This window comes from Sorex araneus, chromosome 3 (genome assembly GCF_027595985.1).
Source record: "Sorex araneus isolate mSorAra2 chromosome 3, mSorAra2.pri, whole genome shotgun sequence".
NCBI classification, from domain to species: domain Eukaryota; kingdom Metazoa; phylum Chordata; class Mammalia; order Eulipotyphla; family Soricidae; genus Sorex; species Sorex araneus.
The window spans coordinates 109,279,271-109,285,662 of record NC_073304.1 but is presented as its reverse complement, the minus strand read 5'-3'; the positions used below and the strand labels follow the sequence as shown (position 1 = coordinate 109,285,662).

Genomic DNA, 6,392 nt, shown 5'->3' with positions numbered 1-6,392 from the left:
TTCCATATGCAAATAATGAATCACCAGAGAGGGATTGGGAGTGGGGAGAGTGAGGAGCCATACCCAGCAATTCTAGGGATATTCCTGGCTCTGTACTCAGGGGTCACTCCTGGTGGGATTCACTTGATCATATGAGATGCCAGGAATTGAAACCAGGCCTCCCTATATAATACAAGAGCCCTATTTGCATTAAGAGAGAGTAATTTAAAAATAATTCCATTCACAATTGTCAAATTTCACAAAAGTCAAATTTCTGAGATCCAGTTAAAAGAGAGATGAAAGACGTGTAATTAAAAAGAAAAAAACACAAAACCTGCAAGTCACTAGTAAGAGAATTAAAGAAGACATGGAATGGAAGCATCTAACTGATTCATGACAATCCTGCGTAAAAGCACTGTACAGTTCAAGAGCGGTAAGAAGGCAGTGGCAGTGGCATTCCAGAGAGCCCAGCCTCTACTCAGCAATGGCCAAGAGGCCTCCATCGAGACCCTCCATCGTGAAAAGTGGCATTCAGGAGAATGAGAGGAGCCGGCACATTTCAAGGAGCAGAGCATCCTGGAATTGGAGTCTCTCCTGGCGAAGACTGGACAAGCTGTGGAGCTTGGAGGACTCCTGAAGCATACGAGATCCTTCTTGAATTCTATCGGCAAGGCTAAAGCAGCTTGTTTGGTCAGATCTCTTGTTGATCTATTTCTCGTGATGGAAGCAGCTACAGGATAGGAGGTCTTGTTGTGTTTAGAGTGCATTGAATGGGCCAAATCAGAGAAAAGAATTTTCTTACACCAAGCCATATAATCAAAAAACAAATTACAAAAGGCCCTGGTGGTCTCTCTCTTTCCCTGCCGCCTGTGTTCATTGGTCTTGGGCCACTTCCCCCACCCTGGCCATAGGCGGACAAAGGAGGGAACGAGGGCCAGGCTGGTTGGTGTTAGTTGCAGTTTATTCCATTCCCAGCTCCATTCTCTTTCTCCTCCTGACCCCCTTCCCTGATCCACCTCATCTTCCTCTTGGGTCCTGCTCCTTCATCCTTCTCCTTCCTGCTTCTGCCTCCCCCAGCCTACTCTTACAGCCTTAGTTAAACCCTCATCATAAAGGGTTGGGGTAATAATTGCACCTAATGGTTGTCATACAATCAACAGAGGTAAAGTCCTGCCCTATGGAGAAGCTTCTTCTAGGACAAACTCTTCTTCAGTAAGATGGCCCACCAAGAGTGAAATTTGCACCTATAGCTGTGTTTCTCCTTTCCTCCGTCCAACAAACATATAAACATTCATAATATTAGTCCTTTTGTATGGACGCAATAAGATATATATTAAGCTTATAGGATTGCTCTCCTGGGGCCATCTCACTATAGGATCTCATATTATAGTGCTCAGGCCAGATTAGTCTTTCTTTTTTTTTTTTAAATTTAAATTTTATTGAATCACCATGTAGAGGGTTACAAAGTTCTCAGGATTATGTCAGTTATACAGTACTCAAACACCCTTCCCTTCACCCGTGCCCATATTCCATCACCAACCCCCCCATTATACCTCCCGCCCCCTCCCGCCCCCCCAGTCCCCGCCCTTGTAAGTGATAAGTTTCACTTCGTTTACGCTTTATCTTGGTTACAGTCCATGTTTCAACACATAATTCACTATTGTTGCTAGGGTTTCCCCCAAAAAAAGAGAAGACAGTCCCACTGTCAAGGAAGCATTTGATAGCTCTCCATTGCTGAGAATGTAGAGATATTAAGTCCCGCTGTTTGTTACATAACTTTTCTATTTTTTCCCCCCTCGTCCCGCGCCACCGAGATCACGCCTGTTTAGTAATCACCACGCTGCCTGACAAAGGGAAAACAAACCAAGAGATGGTTATTTCTCGTCATCAGCCGGCGTGGGGCTCTGGCTTAGTTGATAGTCTGGTAGAATGTCTGCAAGCAGTTTCTGGAACCAAAAGTAATACGCTGGTATCGGCCCCGGCTCAAGATTCCACCAGCGTCCCGCTGTTCCAAGTACATAATAATTTATTCCCTTGTATCCCATTCCCACGCCACCATGTCCGTGTCAGCTTAATGGACATCATACTATGGTTAACGCCACGCCGCGTTTCTTCCCGAGAAAGAAGGATATTTCTTCTCAGCCGGCATGGGGATATGGCTTAGTTCAGTCTATAGAGATGGCTACCACTTTGGTGGCCTTCAATATTTCAGCAAAAGACTTACTATTCTTGTTAGGATTTCCCACCAAAGTCCGACCCGTTAAAAGGGAACTATTTCATATTGGTGCTGATTAAATGACAATAGGTTGCGCAGCCATGGCAGCAGCCTCGCAGCTTTGAATTTCTGTATAAAGTCCAGGGAAAGTACAGCCAGAAATTACACATCGCTACAAACTTTAACCCTATTATGGTCCCCCCAAAGTCCAACCCATTACAAAGGAACCATTTCATATTGCTGATGATTAGATGACATTAGGCTGCTGCGGCCGCGCGGTTTTGGGTTTCTATATAAAGTCCAGGGAAAATTCTGCCTAAAATTCTATCGCTACAATCTTTTACCCTTTACCAAAAAAACTTAGTACTATTGTTTGGAGTTTCCCCCCACGTTAAGCCCTGCCAAAAAGGAACATTTACACGTTGCTGACAATCAAGAGATATTAGGTCGCGCGGCTGCTATTGCAGCCGCGCGGTTTTGGATTTCTATATGAAGTCCAGGGAAAATTCTTTTGGTAATTGCATCACTCGCTGGCAGCGCCTGGGCCAGAAGTTCCGAGCACACAGTTTGGAGGCATTTTGGGGGCGCCGCTCGTGTCCAAAGTGGTTCGGTTGCCTCCGGGGTCGATCTCGCGCGGGGCCGCAAAGGAGCGTCCCCACATGGCTCTGTGCTTAAATGTCGGCTGGCACAGGGCGGATCCGGGAGTCCCGCCCATCGGCTATCCCGGGCTTCCTGTAGAGTCTAAAAACTGGCTATAGCCTCGCTGTGTTCAAAAAGAAAGAGTTGAGAGAGAAAAGAGCATACCCTGCCGGCAGCGCCTGGGCCAGAAGCTCCCAGCACACAGTTTGGAGGCATTTTGGGGGCGCCGCTCGTGTCCAAAGTGGTTCAGTTGCCTCCGGGGTCGATCTCGCACGGGGCCGCAAAGGGGGGATTAGTCTTTCTTAACCCTAGCAACGTCTTAATTCAGTTGTTACTTTTTGGATCATGACAGAATTTGTCCATGACCATGCTCTTACTTATCGTCAAGTACTGTGGCTCTTTGGCCTGGCCCATTTTGATGCCAGCATAGCTCACAGCTTGCCCTGGGTCCATCCAGTCCCTCCTCGGCACCCTGCTTTTGTGGTGCTAGGAACTAAGGGAAACTGAGGCTAAAATTGAGAAATCAGATGCTCAAGAATGAATATTATTCTGAGCCAATTAACTCCCAAGTTACAAAAGCATAATATTAACTGTCTTCCTGTATTTATACGAAAAGAACATTGCTTCAAAGTAAACTATGCAAGAGGGCATAAGTGAAGGATAAAGGCAATATTTCACTTATGAATACGAGTCCAGTGTCCTTAGAAGAATCTGATCTTACAAGCTAATGAAGTCTGATTAGGGGATAAAGGTGATAGACTGGTTGGGGAAGCTGGCCCAAAGAAAGAGGTTACAGATAAGCAAAGGAATGGGAGTGATTCAGGAACACTGTGATGGGTGTAACCTGATAAAACTAAGCTTCCTGTAGCAAGGGAGAGAGAACAAACTAATGTTATTCTACACCAAGCTTTGGAGGTAAGACTTTGTAAGCTTTGTAAGTTTTGGAGGTGAGTCTTTGTGCTTTGAGACCAAGAAATATCAGGAAGCATTGTCTTTGGGTCCTCAGCTGTTGTGAGAGTTGAAAAAGATGAATAAGAAGGCCCTTATGTGGAAGTACAATTTTTAGAAAACAAAACCTAGCATGCCCTGGGTAACCTACCAAAGCCCAAGCTGCCTTATCCTCTACTCAAATCACAGCAAATGCAATCCACTTTCCCCCTGAATTGCAGGCCACTTGGATATGCAGTCAAGTATTATCTTTGCAGCTGAGAAAAAGGAAAACTGAATAATCCTGTTTTGATGAGGATTTTGAAGGTTAGGACTCTATCCATAGCCCAAAGGCAATTTGGTTTCTGAAATACATGTTGCTATGCAAAATTATATTCAATACTCCAGAAGACATCCGGGCTTTGGTGAGTGGGAAGCTTATACTTCAGTATGTTTGGAGGCAGACAGAAGCCTTCAAATGCTCAGACTAGCAAGAACAGATCACTGGTAGATTTTGAAATGTCTCTGAACTGAGTAGAGTTCTACTGGGTAGAGTTCTGGGATCACCCAATCATCAGCATACACTTGGCTAAATTGTACAATAACTTACTGGAACTGAATCTGATTCAAGTCATCGAACCCTTTTTCCTGTCGCACTGTCGTCCAGTTGTTCATCGATTTGCTCGAGTGGGCACCAGTAACATCTCCACGATGAGACTTGTTGCTACTGTTTTTGGCATATCGAATACACCACGGGTAGCTTGCCAGGCTCTGCCATGAGGGCAGGATACTTTCAGTAGCTTGCCGGGCTCTCTGAGAGGGACGCAGGAATAGAACCCTGGTCAGCCGCATACAAGGCAAAGGCCCTACTTGCTGTGCTATCGCTCCATAGTACACAGTAATATTACATAATGAGAAAAGAACAAGTTACCTTTAAGGTTTTGACTTTTTTTATACAGTACTAAACCAGGAAACGCATTTTAAAACAACATCCAAAACTATTTGCAATTTAAACAATATTCTATAAGAAAAAGTGTGACATTGTTCAATATGATCACATTCACCCATTAGGTCCCCTTTTAGAGATTTAAGACTAGCAGGTTTAAGGAAAAGAATCCATACGTAATTTAAGTAATTCACACCTTTACAAAATATGCTAAGTATACAGATTAAACACATATCTAGCCTCATCGAACTCTTCAAGGCTGATGTGGAAAGGATATTATCACAGATACAAGAAATTTAATGATGACCAGGGGGAGGGTGTCTTGATTATTTTTGATGAATTTTCAGTAGATAAAACTTATGAAGCTGCCCTGGAAACCTCCCAGAACATGAGTAAAGTAGTGGATTCCTTCTACAACAAACAAAAAACCTGGTGCAGGGTTGGATCTGCAGCAGTCCTTTGGAGAGTGTGTATGGTGGATGACTGAAAACTTTGGGGGAAAATACTAGGAGATTATTTTTTTCTTTTTGTTCTACTTTTTGCTTGGAAAAGTTTTAAATCCACATTTAGTGCATCTGTATTCCTGTCAACAGGGGTGCCAGATTTTATCTAAACTTTACTGGCCCAATTTGGGAGTGGGGAAATTGCTTTAAAAAAGAAAAGAAAAGGATAAAAGGGTTATGCTAAAGAAAAGAAAAAAAAAAGGCTTCCATTACACAAAGCTGTGCTCTCTGCCTCTTGGGAGAGGCCAGAGGTAGGTGATGCCAGCCACTAGGGCACTTCATCTGCCTGGTGGGAGTCCCCTCTCCTCTGCAGGACTGGGTGTTTGCCTGACCATCAAAGCTCAAACTTTTTATCCTGTTTGATCTGAACCAAAACAAACAACTCCGTATAGGCTGCTGTCCTTTTTAATTTGGAATGAGGCATTTCAGTGTTCTCCCCCTGCTGTATGGTGTGTCCACCTCCCCTGACCCTCAACAATGGCTCCTGCAGACTGGCTAAAGGTCCCCTTGTGGTCACTGCAGCCACTCCACTTGCGTCTGAGAAGGATTGGGATGAGTCAGGAGCTGGTGTCCCCCACAGCCACGAGGGGATGGTGTGTGCCCTCTGTGGGCCTGTCGTGCATGTGGCTCTTCCTAACACAGTAAACTAGGTCAGACATCAGTGTTCTAACTGACGTCTCCTCTGCTCCTTCCTCTCCCACTTCTCTTTCCCCTTCTCAACCAGGACCATCCTTTGTCTCTTTCCCTCCCCCTATGCCAGGGATTCTGGCTCTCTCAAGTCCAGCCCTCTCCCTATACCCATTCTTCCTATCCTGCAGTCATATGGATTTCTTCAGGAAATGAGACTGTGGGATACTATTTTATTTTTTTGTTTTGTTTTTGCTATTTTGTTGTTGGTTTTTTGAACAACCTTATGTCCTCATCCCAGGGAGCTACTTTATTTACCGCTTAGAAATCAAAGGTGTGGAAGGCAGAGCACTGCATTTCAGCATCTTTGTTCTATGATGAGATTACATAGCAAGGCTTTCGTGCCCTTTGGCAGGCAAACTTCTGCACCTTTGTTGTGCTCAACTACGTTTCCTTCTTCTGAGTTCTCATCTCCTTTTTTGTGTCATTTCTTTTCCCGTTGCCTTCCTTGGTACTGGCTTCCTGATGGTCTCCTTTTGTCTTTGTTTTCCTTGCT

The 6,392-nt window shown here is 44.6% G+C and overlaps 1 pseudogene; it reads left to right on the top strand.

The window, feature by feature from the left end:
- Positions 1-372: 372 nt before the first annotated feature.
- On the top strand, positions 373-5,193 carry LOC101540703 (26S proteasome non-ATPase regulatory subunit 11-like; annotated as a pseudogene).
- The last annotated feature ends 1,199 nt before the right edge of the window (positions 5,194-6,392 follow it).